Genomic DNA, 18,175 nt, shown 5'->3' with positions numbered 1-18,175 from the left:
GTTCTCTAGAGATCCCCCCCACCCACCGAGGATTAGCTTTAGGAGTCTAATTGGGTTAGCCACGTAATATAATTCAGTTTAGATTAAAGAATTACACAGACATATTACCAGTAACTACTGAAAGGGACACTTTCACTCTTGCTTATGCCAGCAAACTGGAAAGATATCTGATATTTAGGAAGCATAAATACAACTTTAGGAACTTGGTTTGAACAGTATAAAATTACATTTATGACCTTCAGCTCATTTGAAAGTGGCTGTATGAAGCTTAAGTTTCTAAATTTAGTTTTATTCCACAAAAACATTGATATTGTAATTTTACAGCAAACATCCATCCCTGCTTTTCTGCACAACCAATGAATCTTCTTTGTTATTTATCCTAAAAATACTAAAAGATGTGCATTAGCCTCTGAGAATAAACTTTTTAATATTTACAAAATCTCAACTATAATGAACAAAATCTGCTTCATTTCTGTCCTGCATAAACAAATAATGACTGGTGTGTAATTTGACATCGAGAACTAGGGTACAGTTCTTGCCAAAAACGTAGAATGTCCCAATTCCATGCTAATGCCATGTTATACTTGTCTAATTAAATGTGGTAAAGGTTCAGCGTTAACTTACAATTTTCAGTCTCTTTTCATCACTTTTGTGTCTTCGGCGGAAGGAATGGGAGCTGTGGCATATTAGACTAAAACAGGGGGTTTTCATACTGTTATTCTGTGAGTTTTTAATTCAAGCCATGATGTTTTCCAAAAAATATTACTTCTTTATATGACCAATATAAGCTTTAAAGGAACAAAAGTCCTACATACAGAATTTCCACAAGTTCAAGGTGAATGTTTTCTCTTTCTTTGCAGTCTCACAATGAAACACTCACTGTGTGTTCCTGAAAGCAAATATTTTTGTCTGCACAATAATGTATATATATATATATATATATATATATATATATATATATATAAACATTTTTCAGGAACACCATTTCACTGGATTCTTCACAAACCTCAGTAAAAACATTGATGTGGTGTTGCTCTGCACTCATGGTTTTAATGAGTGAGTGCATGTAGAGGACAAATGCTTCAAGGAAATCTTGTTTTTTTTTGTGTGTTTTATCTATCACATTTTCTTTTTGTGAATATGTGATTAAGGGACTTTATGATATGTCAAATCTCTATTTGTTTTAATAATTAGTGAGCATTATGAACAAAATGCTTGTGCAACAATGCAGTCTGATGTATGTTTCTATATTGATGCCCGTTACTCTGTAATCTTGGATGTATATTGTATTTTAATGTGTTGAGTGAAATAAAAGTTTATGTCTTAAAAAATATATATATTTTTTTTAAATACTGTACTTTATGTTGCTCTGTTGAGCAACATAAAGTACATAAAGTATTTTAACTATCATTATGTACCAAAATTTCATTCTGCCATGGTAATAATATTATAGTTTGCCTTAGCATCATGGCATCATATGGAATTTTTCTATAATGTTATGTAATTATCTTGTATCAACAGGTGTATTGTAACACATGTCCTTTATTTTATTTGCAAATATATAAAACTAAACTATTAAACATGAAGGATTACTCACTTAACAGTCTTAATATATATTTTTGAAGGAAAGGAGCAGGAAATTATGTTTTCTGACTATTTTTGTGGAACGGACTTATATGGAGTTAAATTTGTCTCAATATTATTCAATCAAACAAAAAACTAATCTCAATAAAAAAATATTAAGTTGTGATCAAAACTTTCAGAGTTTTTTCTCACAAAGAGAAAAAAGTTATTTGCAAAACATAAACTTTGATTTGCGCGTGTCAAAAATCTTTGTTCACGAGTCTCGCTTTTTTGGTTTTGACGCTCTCTGTTTTTGGTTGAACTCAACGAATTTTGAGTTCTGGAAACATGAACATCCTGGGCGGGGCCTAAAGACGAACGCTGTAAGACGTTTCCCTATTGGTTAGCGTTGACTAAAGCCGCAGACTCTGATCCCCCGCATGTCTGAACTTCTGCTCGAACTGCAGAGCTTGCAGCGTCGCTTCAGTGAGGAGACATCAACTCTACAGAAGAAAACTGCGGTCAAGTGAGCCGAAAGTCAGAAATACGCGGTCACGCCAGCCGACACCAGCTCTCTCTTAAAGATTAGCGTCACGCATACAAGGTGCATTATATATACTACACTTGGGGTAGTTGTGTATTTCTCCAGAAACCTACAGTGAAATTATGAAATACTAATTCTGGTTATAATATAGATGACCCTCTAATATAATCTGAAGAGATTGTGTTGTCACCTCTCTTGGTTTTGGAGAAATAAATTCCTGAAAGTGGGACAAATGCATATAATGGTTGAGCATTTTGAGGTATTTTGACAAGATATTTATCCAAAACTGTACAGTAAAATATTTATTCTTTTACATAAAACATGAATGTGAAAGTTGTAAAAATGTAATTAATATAAATGTTCTGTAGGTTACTTTTCTGTTTTCCTCTTATTTTCTCAACCGTTGCCAGGATCTGCGTCCTTTCTGCTCCATTACCGTAAAGCACCTTGTATGCCCGACGCTAATCTTTAAGAGAGAGCTGGTGTCGGCTGGCGTGACCGCGTATTTCTGACTTTCGGCTCACTTGACCACAGTTTTCTTCTGTACAGTTGATGTTTTTGTTTGATTGAATAATATTGAGACAAATTTAACTCCATAGAATTACAGCTTTGTTTTCTCGGCTTGAATATGGCTTCCTGAAAGTCATGTGACATATTAAAGCACTAGTATTGGTTCTTTATGGTTTTCTCTTTTTTTAAGTGTTGCATCTGAGAGATATGGTACCCTATTTAATAACCAACAATTTAAAGCAATTTTCCATATTCTACTCATTCTCTACAGTCAAAGTGATTATGGTTTGATCACAGGTCATAAACTGTCATATAATTTTAGAGTCAATTGGTCTAGAAGCTTTTAGATCATAAAATACAACCAAAGTAAATAAACTAGGTTTGAGCATTTTTATGACTATTATAACATTATGCATGATTATGTTTATTTCAGTAGGTGATGAGACACTTAACTACAGCAAAAATAAACTTATTCATTATGGTTTAAGTGCATGAGTAAGATGTGGAAGAAGGAAGAGGTGAATTTTTAAGTCATATGAACAAAATGGAGGTAAGAAATGACCCAGAACCCTGGAAACTTCTTTCTATATTTGTTTACTAATGTTTTGCTTACATGTTTTGTTTTTCTAGAGTTGTATTTTAAGTATTTCTTTTCTAAATGTTTCTATGATATAAATTTTGTTTGGTTTTGGTTGGGTTTGTTTAGGTTTGATGTTTTTTACTTTGCATTGCCTGAGCAACATTGGGTAAAGATATTTTCTCTTGCAGCTTCGTTTTTTATGCTAAATGCTTACAGCACAGACTGTACATATGTATTGGTGACATTTCCGTGTCAGAATTATACTAAGATGTCAACTGGTTAGATGCAGTCTATGCCCCCAACACATAGCTGCAGTAACCCAGAGAGGGAGAGGGGTGAAATTCCTGCTTCTGTTACCCCTGGAAGTAGATGACTGAAAAGAATGAGCCCTATTCACAAAGGTGCACTCAAACGGCGCTCCTGCACTAATGGAGATTGACACGACGTAAGGCGACAAGTTGTGTTCACACACACTGGTGCTTTTGTCCTTGTTTCAAAGGGGTGTAATGCAGACAGTATGCTCTGAAAAACGACAAAATTTGATGCGCTCGTTTTTCAAAAGTGGAGACCACTCCATATGGATTGGAGTGTGTGAGCAATTAGTGCTTTGTTGCAGTTTTCATTGTGGGAATAAACTGGTGGCATTGGAAGGATACTGCTTCAGTTCATGATGTACTGTTCAGTTGGTACACAAAATTAGAGAGCAAATTATCTGAGATGGTTTTTGTACTCTATAACTAAATAAATTTTTCACGCTAAAGGCCACAATGTTTAGCTTAATTCTGAGTCTTGTCTGCAGAGGATTTTGCATAATTGGACTATAGGTTGACAAACGTACACACAGAAATGTCTTTAGTGTTTGAAACATTTAATAGATAAGGAGGATCATTAAATAAGATCTTAACAAAAACGTCTTCTTAACTAAGGAGGACATTTCAGATATGTTGAATGGTAATCTGCCTAAGTACACTAAATATTTTAGATGTTGCATGCTGTTATCTCAGTTCCTCAATCATGTGTATTGCAGCAGTAGAAATCCAAAACCTGAACTTTCTAGATACCTAAAATGAAATTCTCAAAAGGTGAAACTCTGATTTCAGATGTCTATAAACAAATTATTACTTGCAATGAGTTTTATTTTTGATAAAACTATTTCAGATAACGCAAAACATAATTAGAACCCCAAATAAATTTCAAATAGGAAAATCTGTTCTTGGGATATTCATTAACTGGTTTTTTCCATCAAATATGGTAGTGGAGAGATAAGAGATAAATATAAATGAGTTCCTGCTCATTTAATCAGTTTTAAGGCAAAACATTCTGTGAAGCAAAAATATTCAACATTACTGTGACACTGCAAAACAGAAAAAAATAGTAGAGGACTAAAATAAGCTGGATTTTTTTCTGGTAACTCACAGGAGTTTTCTGCCAGGCTAAAATACTGGCTCCCCCTGAACACATCTCAAAGCAGACAAAATGTTCTGGTATATATTTTACCATCTATAATTCTTTTGTGAGAATATTCCCATTTCTCTGGTTCAGTCTGAGATCACTGGAGTTTATTGGCATTCTCCAGCCCTTTTTATCTTTATTTTCCTCCTATGTTTGTCTTCATTTTGTTTTCTTTCGCTGGAGCTTTAATTCTTAGGAGTTCTTACTAGGTTTGTTTCTCATTCTAGGTTCTGCTGTCTTTTGCAACATTTTTCCATTGTCCCTGGTAATCCTAAAACTGATGTTTTGCATCGAATCACCTAATTCTAGCTCCCCAAGTATCTCAAGTCAAGTCATAAGGCTAATGTTGCCACCACGACCCCAAGCATGAAAATTTATTTTTACACGGACAATGCAAATATTAAAGACAAAACATATAAATGAAATGAATTGCAAAAGTTTATATGTAAAATATATAAATATACTGTCAATCACTCTAAGTATTAGGCTTGATAAGAAGCATTAGTGTTTTAATATGCTAAAGCATGTAGTATATTGTAAGCAAGCACGAGGATAGATCAGATGCTATTTCTTTTTAGCACTATTGTCCTTTTTTGTGGCACTAGTGGCCTTTATTTCAAAGTGGACAGCCTTGAAATGGGGCGGAGAGAAGGGGAGCACATGCAGAAAAGGTCTGGACGGGTCAGGCCTCGAACCCGGGACATCTGCGTAGAGGACTGAGGCCTCTGTACATGAGTTGCACGCTCTACCACTAAGCCACGTGCCGCCCCCATCAACATTGTAAATTACCTATTCAAGCGTTGCTAGACCTGGTTGTTGTAGCATTTCTGTAAACAAAGCCAGACAGGTGAGAAATAAGCTTAAGATATAGCCCATACCCACTGTATTGATTTCAGTTTTAATAAATTAAGCTGTAATGTAGATGCACAACAGGAAATACTTTTAATACAATTACAAGCAATGTAACAAGTTATGTAATTACAGCACACACTTATGCATCAAGTTATATTTAGACCTGCAGACTTAAACTGTACAATTCAGTTTCTACTCACTCAAGTCAAGTTCAATATTGTATTTATCATAGTGTTACGTATGGCTCTGACCCACTAGCAGATTCACGCTCAAGGGAAACGGGTACAAGTTTGAAAAAGGTTTATTTAAGGAGAATGGATCGGTATGGTGTGCGGGAACAACTGTAAGGAAAAACGACAGGTAAGTGGCACAGTAAACAAAACCAGAACTTAAATGTGAAATGTCTTACTAGGAGGGAGTAGGCAATCCGCCAGGAGGAGAGGGATTCGGACTGGAGAAGAAGTGAATATGGAGACAATGGTAAGTCCGATGACTTCTTAGTTACTTGGGTTAGAGCTTGGAGTGCAGGCGAAGCATCAGCGGAGAGGTGGAGGGTGGACAGGTTAGGTTGAATGGTCTCTGGAGAATCTGGGTCCGGAAGCAGCCAGACGGGGAAGTTCCAGAGTTCGGCGTCAGGTAGGTGTGTGTGGAAGATCCTTCCTGGGGAGATCCAGGAGCGAGGCTAGTGCAAAACAAAGCCACCGGTGCCAGCTTGGGTAACCTCCAAGTAGTCGCCGGTATAATCCTTGGAAGGTCCTTGAAAACGTAGTTAACGTTTGAACGAAGCCACCGGGGCCAGCCTGGGTAACCTCCAAGTAGTCGCCGGTATAATCCTTGGAAGGTCCTTGAAAACGTAGTTAGTGTTTGAACGAAGCCACCGGGGCCAGCCTGGGTAACATCCAGGTAGTCGTCGGTATAATCCTTGGAAGGTCCTTGAAAACGTAGTTAGTGTTTGAATGAAGCCACCGGTGCCAGCCTGGGTAACCTCCCGGTAGTCGCCGGTATAATCCTTGGAAGGTCCTTGAAAACGTAGTTAGTGTTTGAATGAAGCCACCGGTGCCAGCCTGGGTAACCTCCAGGTAGTCGCCGGTATAATCCTTGGAAGGTCCTTGAAAACGTAGTTAGTGTTTGAACGAAGCCACCGGGGCCAGCCTGGGTAACCTCCAAGTAGTGGCCGGTATAATCCTTGGAAGGTCCTTGAAAACGTAGTTAGTGTTTGAACGAAGCCACCGGGGCCAGCCTGGGTAACCTCCAGGTAGTCGTCGGTATAATCCTTGGAAGGTCCTTGAAAACGTAGTTGGTGTTTGAATGAAGCCACCGGTGCCAGCCTGGGTAACCTCCAGGTAGTCGCCGGTATAATCCTTGGAAGGTCCTTGAAAACGTAGTTAGCGTTTGAACGAAGCCACCGGGGCCAGCCTGGGTAACCTCCAAGTAGTCGCCGGTATAATCCTTGGAAGGTCCTTGAAAACGTAGTTAGCGTTTGAACGAAGCCACCGGGGCCAGCCTGGGTAACCTCCAAGTAGTCGCCGGTATAATCCTTGGAAGGTCCTTGAAAACGTAGTTAGCGTTTGAACGAAGCCACCGGGGCCAGCCTGGGTAACCTCCAAGTAGTCGCCGGTATAATCCTTGGAAGGTCCTTGAAAACGTAGTTAGTGTTTGAACGAAGCCACCGGGGCCAGCCTGGGTAATCTCCAGGTAGTCGTCGGTATAATCCTTGGAAGGTCCTCGAAAACGTAGTTAGCGTTTGAACGAAGCCACCGGGGCCAGCCTGGGTAACCTCCAGGTAGTCGCCGGTTTAGTTCACTAACAAGAACAAAGAACAAGTTAAAGGTTGTCGAAGGCAAAGTATACATAAACTTAATTAATACGAGGCTGGCTGAGTAGCTACCACAGAGGCTAATACTCGAGCGACGAGATGCTGGCTGCTTCCTGCTTAAGTACTCCAGGACTCACCGAGATGGAAAACACCTGTCGCCACCACTGCTGAGCACTAGCGCCTACTAGGAGTCAAAAAACAGACAAAAACATACAACAGAAACTCGAGCCCCGACAGTTTTTTTCATAAAGCAACATTAATTATTTTTTAACAGCCAAGTTGGCAAAATCTAAGCTTTTATATAGTGTTAGGGTTAAAGCATAAAACAGAGAGTTTTCTCTTGTAGCTCATGTCCTGCTTCACCACAACACATAGAAGCGACACCCTGGTTACTACAGACAAGACCCTGCTTCATCTATCCAGCTCCCACTCTATTCCAACAGTGCAATTACCATTTTTCTCCATATGTATTATATTTACTCTTATAAAGAGTTAGAAGAAGCAGTTCATTTCTTAAATAATCCGCTGAATGCATGTAAAGTCTAATCTTCCTTGTTTTTCTCCAGGCTTTTCTGTGGCTTAAGCAACCTTCTGACAGTCACATTCTCTGACAATGTTTGTTATTTTTATGCATCTGGCATTACGTTTGTTTCTCTGAAAAATGTGTTGCCTCTGAAGGAGACATTTTTATATCCAGTTTTTGTTGTCTGCATGCCACAAAGAGACTGGGGATTACCGTCCAGGCTCTTTGTCAAAAGTCGTTCAGCGCTGTGATCTTTGCAGTCCCATCTTTCCTTTGTGCCAAACACAAACTGGCAGAAAACTCTTTCAACATATGTTTTAAAAAGCGAAAGCATTGTCTGAAGTTCAAAATATCTCCTGGTTGGTGCTGTTCGCATACATACGTCGCCTCACAAAGGGTGCAGGAGCAGGTTGACTCACGTTGGTGTGAAAACACAGAGCATAGGTGGGAGGATGACATCACAAACAGAAGAACAAGTGCCTTGGAGTTGGACCCTTTTCAAACACGCACATAAGAGGACTCACACACACACATGGTCGCCTATACATATAAGTACACACAGTCCTCTTCTGGAGCCTCTCAATCACACTAGCCTCCCCCGCTGCATGTGCGTGCACAGCACACACAAACAGAACATTTCCTCTCCAGAAATAACACTGATTGTCCTGAGGAGACATTTTTGATATCCCGCTTCACATGGGGCCAACGTGGGCAGAAGCAGGCTGGTGGTTGGCCAGGATATGGCTGCGGTTTGATTGGATTTGGGGGCTGAGGTTCGAAAAAAATAGATATTAAAAGTGGAAAGGGTACCATTTAGCTCCACCAGTGTGTTATGTTCTTGCATCCACCTGAATTCAGTTTGCCCAGCTCATGCTGCATGGGTCAGCTCTAGTTTTTGTGATGCTAGCACATGTGATTGTCAAAAATAAATGCCATCACATATACAGAAGTAAAATGTAAGAACACTCCCTTCTCTGTGCTTCTAACATGATTAAAAGAGGAAATGAGGATTATAGCTTCATCTGACATGTTGCTGATGCAGTGATTCATCAAAGCATTTCATACAAGCTTTGTGTCTTCATTGGCGCTGATTAAAAATAGTTACGCAGGCTGAAAAATGCACGTTTGAGTCATGCAACAATAGATGTTGGTAGTTTTACATTTCTACTGGAGCGTATCTGATATGATCTTGATGTTCTTCAGTAGTGTTTGGGTTTTGATAGATTTTTTGCCATAAATTGCAAAGTAAAACAGTAAAAATTTAATTAATTTCTTTACTATTTAAAATAGTTTAACCAAACTATCTGATACAAAAAAGTTTTCTTTACTGCAATTTTTTATATATTAACATATATATATGTATATATACATATATATGTTTTACAATTGTTTCTGTTAATAGTTATAGAAAATTACTATTTTTCATAACACAAATGTTATCTATCCTTTAACAGCTGCTGGATTGTTGCCATATTTCAACTGTAATTCATGTTTTTACAGTGCATATACTGCATTTGTTGCTTATAAAGTTCATACTATTGTTTATTTTAACTGCATTGCAAAGGGAATAGAGCAACACGTATAAACTGTTGAAGTGACAGGTGTAATGTATTACATTGTTACGATGTTAAAACTGTCAAGTTGTTAAAATCTTTCAGATAATTTAATTCAAATAAAATATAAATGTTTCTTACAGTATTATGAGTATTAGATGATTGTTTAGTTTGATAGATTTAAGTACTTCAAACTAGTCTGAAGCGCTAACAATAATTCTCATTTATTTGCAAAAACACATTTAGTTGCATTTTTGTGTTGTCTAAGAGAGCTTTATTTTATACATCATAATGATTATTCCATTCAAGGCTGAAACTAACAATTATTTTGCTGATCAATTAATCTGGCGACTATTTTTTTAAATTAACAGATTAATAATCAGATAGCAAAAGATGCTTAAAAGGAGATTTGTTTTTTTTTTTTTACAGATTTTGAACTAGGTGAAGCTAAAATGTCACATGAGGAGTTCTGGATGGTAATTATTCCAATAATAGATTAGTCACAATTAATCCGATTAATCCAATGTTTCAGCCCTACTTCTATTTGTTGTGATTATGAATTTGAGAATATTATTTAATATTATTTAAATATTATATCAAATAATATTTCGGTCTGTTAAGGGTTGTCCTGTGAATACCAGCCCAGTAAGGCAATGGTAATGGGACAAAATCAAAAGGGTGAGCCAAGCTCTGACATTTTTGAACAGCAAAACTCTGCACACATGGAATGAATTCACACAATTTCTTAAAATACAAGAATTTATTAACAAAAATAAGTCAACTCAAAGTCAAACATATTTTAATCAACAAACTCTTTACTATGCTAAAACAATTCAACTAAACTACCAAGCAGAATTAAAGAATAAGGAAGACTAATGGGCTATGTACAATATAAACAAGTTGATTAAAGATTGAAAACCATGACCAAAAGAGTGATGCAACATTACCATGCAATGTCTATGTTTGAGAACCAAGGATTATCTCGAAGAATCTGGAGGTGACGTGAAGTTAGTCTTAGAACTAACTTAGACAACCATTCACAAATTCCTTGTATGTCCAAAACCGTACTTGGCAATAAAGCTTTTCTGATTCTGATTCTGACAATGCAAGATCAGATAAAATATTTGAATAAAATAATGTTTTAAACAAGGACCGCGGAGCCGGTAGGGCTGGTAGGGCCAGAGCCCTACCTACTTTTGGTCATCAAAGATGTAAAATAATTAAAAAAAGTTACACAAATAAAATGGAACTCTTCAATAGATAGGCTTTTTAAAATACAGATCAGACAGCAGCATCATTCTCCAATGAGAGCGATAAATGATTCTATCTAAACATTTATTGGCTCTTTGTGTCATGTGATGTGAACAAAACTTTTCCCACACAAACGTTAGCCAACTAGCATTGCTTCTGATCGGTATCAGTTTGATATCCTCGTTAGAGTCCATTTTTATTGTTTACGATGAAACGTAAAATAACAGATTTTTGTGGCACAATGCCACCGAAAGTGAAGGGAATTTCGGTGGCATTGTGCCACCTGTGGTTTACTGTACTTTAACCCATGGAGATGCTTCAGCAGATGGGTCTGCAATTTAATCTACAGCACATGTTAATCTGTCCGCCTTTGTTAATTTGGTCACTCTGTTCTTTCACCGTGATAGCCACTCCTCCAGAAAAATATTTGCCCCCTTCCGGCCCGACTGTATAATCCTCCATTGCTCCAGAGCTCCCACCTTCCACATCTTCTTCTTCTACAAGCCAGGCAGAAGTTCACTGCTCCAGCGACTGTTGTAGGGATCTGACAAAGTCTCACCAACCAGACGACCCAGCAATTATTTCTGGAACAAGACGGGTACAAGGTGTAACACAGAAAAGCCGGTCTGTTCAACCACAGTGGTTTCAAGATTTCAAGTGGCTAACGCTGTGTCAAAGGCGGTCAAAAATATTCTTTGGACCTTTAAAGGACTGGGTTCGGGATTAACCAAAACTAATTAAAACGCTTTCTCTGTGCTTGGATTCCAAAACTGGAAAAATGCTGTGTGCTCTTTTCGAAAACATGAAAGCAGCAAATATAGAGAGGCTGTAGTTTATGACAACATGTATTCATCCCAAGAGCAGACTATTTGGTCCCAGCTTGACGCCCAGCTCATAGTTAAACAACAGCACAGACGTGTCATGCTAGTTAAGGAGATAACTTCCATCATGTATCCCATGGGTCAGGGCATGGCACTAGTTAGTAATAATCCAACAAACTGCAACCTGTACAAGCTGTTGGAATTACGCACACAAGATTGTCATGAAATTTTACCAGTGGTTGGCAGACAGAAACTATATGAGCCATGACATAATAAATGAACTGAGTAATTCAGTTTCTCATTCAGTATTGTCACAGATTATTTCACCTATTCATGGGGAGTTTTATGCAATATTAGCAGATGAAACTTGAGACATTTCAAACAAACAGCAGTTAGTGGTTCTTTTCCTCTGGGTTGAGGACAGTTATGTCCCTCACCAGGACTTTATTGGCCTATTCGACTTGCCGCAGGCTGACGTCTCCACCATCCTCACTGCACTAAACGACGTTCTTGCACTGCAACATTTTGCCCAGTATGTGCCGTGGACAGGCATATGATGGGGCGGCAAGTATGTCTGGACATTTGAATGGAGTTGCAGCAAGCTTCAAACGGGACAATCCGGCAGCTGTTTATGCATTGTCTTAATTTATGTTTGCAAGAAACAGGGAAAAAATGTAAAGTCATGAGAGATGCGCTGGATTTTGTGCAAGAAGTTGCACATATTGTGAAACAATCTCCCAAACAGAGCCACAAGTTTCAAGACTTAAAACATGGTAATAGTAACCTGCGCACTCTTTGCCCAACGAGATGGACAGTGCGCACAGGTGCAGTGAAATCTGTCCTTGATAACTACGCTTTACTTTCCACACTGATGACTGAAATAAATGAAGAATCATACAGTAGGAAAGCTGGGGGAATTTTGGCTGCGCTGGCACATTTTTTGGTCTGCATCTGGCGCTCATGTGTTTTTCTCCGACTGAGCAGATGTCTAGAACCTTACAAACTGTAAACATATCATTACAGAGTTTTACCAAAACGTTTTGAAACACTTGCAAGGTCTCAAAGATGCCCCAGTGTTGCCCCGGCAACAGAAACGCCATGCTAGACTAGGTTCAGGAAGAGAGTCTGCACACACATTCCAGAACCCAGTGGATTATTATAGAAAAATATACTTTGAGGTCCTGGATCTACTTGATGGTGAATTGGAGCGGCGTTTTGAACAGAGAGACTTGCATGTCCCAGCTGCTCTGGAGCACATGATTATTTCCGCCGCTAAAAAAAAAAAAAAAAAAGAGACTCCATCTTTCCCTTCTCCAATAATGGATCTCTACAAGAGTGATTTTGACGGTGACACTCTCCGTGCGCAGCTGGGAATGTTGTGATTCAGACTTCTGGGATTGAGCGAGGCCCAATAATAGCCTCAGTAGCGTCGGCAATTAATAAAAAAAAAAATAATAATAAATCTACTCCCAGAGGTGCACAAACTGTTAAAATGATTCTACACCATCCCTGTGTCCACGGCCAGTGCTGAGAGGTGTTTCTCATCCCTTCGTCGTATCAAAACGTATTTAAGATCAACAATGACCCAGAGAAGACTGAATAGTTTGATGTGCGCCCACACACACACAGGGAGGTTTTGAGGATAGCCAGAGACTTTATCCAGCATAATGACAGGCGGAGACACTTCTTCGGAAATATTTAGAACTGGGGTGAGTTTGACTTTTTATTTAGATTTTTATTCGGAGTGTTAATACCTTTTTTGTTAGCTGTAGCCTAATATTACGATCACTGGTGAGAAAAAAAAAAAAAAAACGGCGTGTTTGAACGTGTTTTTTAGTGTCCCTTCTGTTCCCTCTAATGAATGAACATTTGTAGAAAAGCAACACAGCAAACCTGGAATAATATCTCTGTTAACTTTGGAATTGAGCAGGATAGGGTTGCTTGTTGTGGAAATATAAATGCCTTATTATTAGTAGCTAAGACTAAGATATATTTGGGACTTTGCTGTTTATAGATTGATTTTTATTATGAGTTTTTAGTTATGATAGTTAAAAAAAAATCATAACAGTAGCCTCTAGTATTATAGAGTCCAGTTTTTACACAATGAGTGTTTATTATTCAAGGTTAAAGGTTGCAGGTGTTCTTTGTCTGTATCGTGGGGAGGCATGGTACTCCTCTCCCTGAAGATTCCTGAAGACGTGTGGGAAACAATTCTTTCATTAAATGATGAAATGTATCTCTGTTTCTTTGATACTGTTGCTGGGGAGACATCCACAGACAGAATGATTGTGCATGTGTACTGCATAGCAGCGTGGGGTATAAAATGTAATGTATGGCAGCGCCCAGTGAGACAACACACAGACATTTCCAGGTAGCAGTGTAAATGTGATGTCTCCCTCTCTGAATTCAGACTGGTTTTAATAAACTTGTGGAAACTACAACTGATCTCTGACTGAGGATTGTCCTTTGGGGTGCCAAATAAAAAGAGTCGATGAGAGGTGAGGAGTAATGTAAGAGTTAACGGACGGCCAGTAAAGTTTTCCTACCTCGATATTGTCTAACAGGACAGGTGAGATTAGAATTAAACTGTAACTAGACACCTATAATTTAGTTCAAATTTGATGTTTTTTAAACCTACAGTGACAAATTATTTAATTCGTTGGGCCCTCAGTTGTAAAAATAGCAAATGTATTGGATATGAGTGAGTCTGAAACTTATGCTTTAACACTGATAAAACAGAAAGCTGGGTTCTCTTTACCATTGTTTATCTTTTACTGCAGGAAGCAAAACTGTCCCTGTGGTGATCAAAGGGTTTTTCTTTACTCTTTTCTTTGTTTTGTTCTTCAGCTTGATTATTGCTCTTTCTTTGTTTTGTTTCTGTGTTCTAGTTCTGAGCTTGGGTTTCATAGTTTGTATATTTTAGCTTTACCTCCTCTTCTAATCAATAGATATTTTTCCCCTGTGACGTCTGCTCACTGTACTTTTTTTTTTCCCATTCCTATTCACACCAGGGACCTGCAGTAAAAAAACAAGACAACAAGAATGTGTGGTAATTCATGCTAAATATCTATCCAGACATGCAAAAAGAGCTGCTTCCTGAACTATCAACTGTCTCAGAAAATAAAAACATAAAAATAGCAGTGATAAACACAAGAACAGAAGCTGATTAAACTAAAACCGATACTATTAACTGTTAGAGATTGGGAACTTACATAAATTATGTTATTCAATTGCATGAGCGCACACTGTCAAACTGAGTCATACTGAGGTTGTACATTCACATTCGGATCTATATTAATCTTAGTTAAAAAACAGGGGTCAACCAAAACAGCATTACCTAACCTTTTGGAGGGGTTACAAAAAATAGACATTTGCAACACTTACTGGACTGAACTGTTTTTATCTTATTTTCCTTGTTTAATGCAAAAAGCTTTGCTTTTAACAAATGTGCATAGATAGATAGATAGATAGATAGATAGATAGATAGATAGATAGATAGATAGATAGATAGATAGATAGATAGATAGATAGATAGATAGATAGATAGATAGATAGATAGATAGATAGATAGATAGATAGATAGATAGATAGATAGATAGATAGATAGATAGATAGATAGATAGATAGATAGATAGATAGATAGATAGATAGATAGATAGATGCTACTCACCAACCCTTGCTCTTATACTGTAAAGGAAGCTAAATGTAGTTACTTTTCAACAACACAAGTCATTTTAAAAAGCACCAGGCAAGGACAGGTGGCATCAGAAAATGGAGGACCAATTGATTCAGTATAAGATCTGGCTGCACAAAACAGCATCCGCCTACACTGCTCCATCTGAATGTGTGATTTAGCGTCTATTTTCTCCTCACATAGTCTGCTGCGCTGTGACCATAAAGCTACAGCTCTGTTTAGAATGGAGAAACTGATGAGGATGGGGCGGGTTGAGTGTTCATGGGGGTCTTGGTCTGGCCTGGCATGATGCAAAGGTATTTAATTAAAGCTTCTGAGCAGGTATTTCAGGATTAGGAGTGGGTGTGTTGAAAGTGGCCTCTGTTGGCCTTTGCATGAAGTCATCATCTCATGTGTAATACTGACTTGTGTTGAATGTGTCTCTAAATGTGCTGGTCTCCATGGAATTTGCTTGATGTGGTTAATTTCTTTGCTATGACTGGCACTTTATTGGACTATTCATGTTTACAGGTAAGACTTCTCATACATACTCTGTAACGATGTCATCCTGGCCAGTAAATAACAAATCCATTTCAGAACACTATGAAGAAATATTTCTTTTTTTGTGATTTTTGAACATAAATAAAACACGACATCATTTTATCCATTGAAACAACCAAGCAATAGAAACAGATGCTTTCTTCTTAGACTTTTTAAGCCTCTGACCACAAAAATTAGATTCAAAAAATTGGTTTTATATAAAAAAATAATTTCAATTTCTTAGATTTTTTTTTTAAAACTTTTGACATGAGACACTGTGGTCAGTTTTTGGAGAAAATCAGGAAATCAGTAGGGATCAAATTGGTCTGAATACCTTCCCATGTTTTCCGACACTCTCAGCCTCTCTACCAACATTTTTCAACTTTCAGGAAAGTGCACCACAGCTGCATATTGACGAAAAATCTTTTCTGATAATTGATGCTTTAGCTGCACAAATAGCAGGGATGTAGTACAGCATATCATTTAGCGTGTTAACCTATGAATATCTCAACAAAAATGCAGGTCTGATGGTAAGGGATGAGTGACTGGACTATCAAGCAGACAGGTTATGTGTAGATTTAGGAAGCATTTAGTAATGCTGTCTGAAATTAGACAATTATTGCAGAGTGAAGATATTCTTCATATTGGACCTGTGACACACCAGGGATCACTGCATTAAAGAACCAAAGTAACATGCACATCTAAAAGTGATGCTTGGGGGTTTAATTAACGCTAAACACCAACACAGATGGCTCTTACTTAAGCATCAGTGTTCAACGAGTCTGTAGTGGAAAAAATGATGGAAATGTGGATGTCTGTGGGAATATTTGGGATCTTGTTTGTCGGTCTTCTATCATCCCACTCTTCTCCACACAGATTCGGTTATACCACTGCAACACTGAAAAATTCCCTTATTTCCTTTCACGATTGCTCTCTCACTCTCTTTCTCTCTCTCTCACACACGCACTCACACTCCATATGGTTGAATGTCAGACAGCTGCAAGACCTGAAGGAATGTGGTTGGAATTGTGTTGCAGGAAACGCTGAGGCTGACAATTATAATTGCTCGCAACAGCAACAATGAGCTCCCCCTCTGCATGCATGTATGGGTAGTGTTTGTGTGTGCGTGTGTGCGACGTGTCAGCGTGAACGGCGACTTGTTATTTTGTACGTGTGTCTGTGTGTCACTTACTGTTGTGAGAGATACTCAGCTGTCACATTTTTCCACCAGACACCATTCCCTTTGAATATTCATTATTATGGTGAAATCATCCCAAAACGCCTTAATGAGTTCACAACATTAACAGCGCAGAGAAAGAAAATCCTGCCACTACATAGTAAGGATTTATATTACATAATTTTATTTGTTAAGAATATCCTCTGCCTGTTGTATTGTATTTCACCTTCAAATTTATGAGAAGAATGTGATCACTAACATGACAGTAACATGTAGGGTAGCTTATTATGCTGTGTAAATTATAATACATCTAATAAAATTCAGACTATGTCATGTTTTCAGTGCTTAGAATGAAAACAGCCATTGACAAGGAGAAGAAAAAGCTAATGGGATGAATCTGTCACCTAGTGGTTAGTTTAAGGCACGACAGAAAAATCTGAGATACATAATTAACTTGTACTCAGAGAGCATAGCTCAAATGTAATGAGGTATTTAACAGCCCTTCCTCTTAGTAAAATGTTTGCTGTTAGCATTCTAAAGATCAAATTCAAGACAGTTAAGATAAAAACAATGAGCCCAAGATGTGACGTGTGAGTAGGGCAAAAAGCTAACAAAATGAATGCCAAAATTGTCCTAAATTGTTAAAACATTGAGCTCATAAAACGCTCATTAGTTTTCATACTCATAGCTCCCACCCTTTCCTCAAATATGATACACTGTATATATATATATATATATATATATATTTGTATATATATATACAGTGTATCATATTTGGGGAAAGGGTGGGAGTGCACTAGGTGTCACTACCAAGGCGGTGGCTGTCCTGTGCTTATTAGGTCTTCACCAGGTAAATAATAATAATATAAGGAAGTTATAAGGTACAAAACGACTTCCATATAATTCCATATCTCACAGATTATGTAGATTACAAAGCAGAGAAAACCAAGTTCTCACCTTACACTACTAATTAATTTGTCAAACAAATTCCTGGGCTCTGGCAAGACATGCCTCAAAAAAGACAGTGTATGCAAGAAGTGACATGTCTGTTGCTAAGATGAAAGAGCATCACACTCACATTTGACCTTCTGAACAGTAATGGGTTGTTTTCCGCCTCACTTTCTTTAGCAAATGCATTTGACATTAAAAGCCGACGTTCAAACATCTGCGAATGAACATGTCAGAAAATTGGGATTTTCTTCAATGTGTTTACAATTTCTGTCTACGCACAATAATTGAGGTGTTTTCTCTGCCAAGCTGTGATCGTTAGAACTCACTGAACACTGTATTTGTGCAACTAATGTTTCGCACGCGGAAATG

This window comes from Girardinichthys multiradiatus, chromosome 15, assembly GCF_021462225.1.
Source record: "Girardinichthys multiradiatus isolate DD_20200921_A chromosome 15, DD_fGirMul_XY1, whole genome shotgun sequence".
In the NCBI taxonomy this organism is placed as follows: Eukaryota; Metazoa; Chordata; class Actinopteri; order Cyprinodontiformes; family Goodeidae; genus Girardinichthys; species Girardinichthys multiradiatus.
This window is presented reverse-complemented; position numbering follows the sequence as displayed.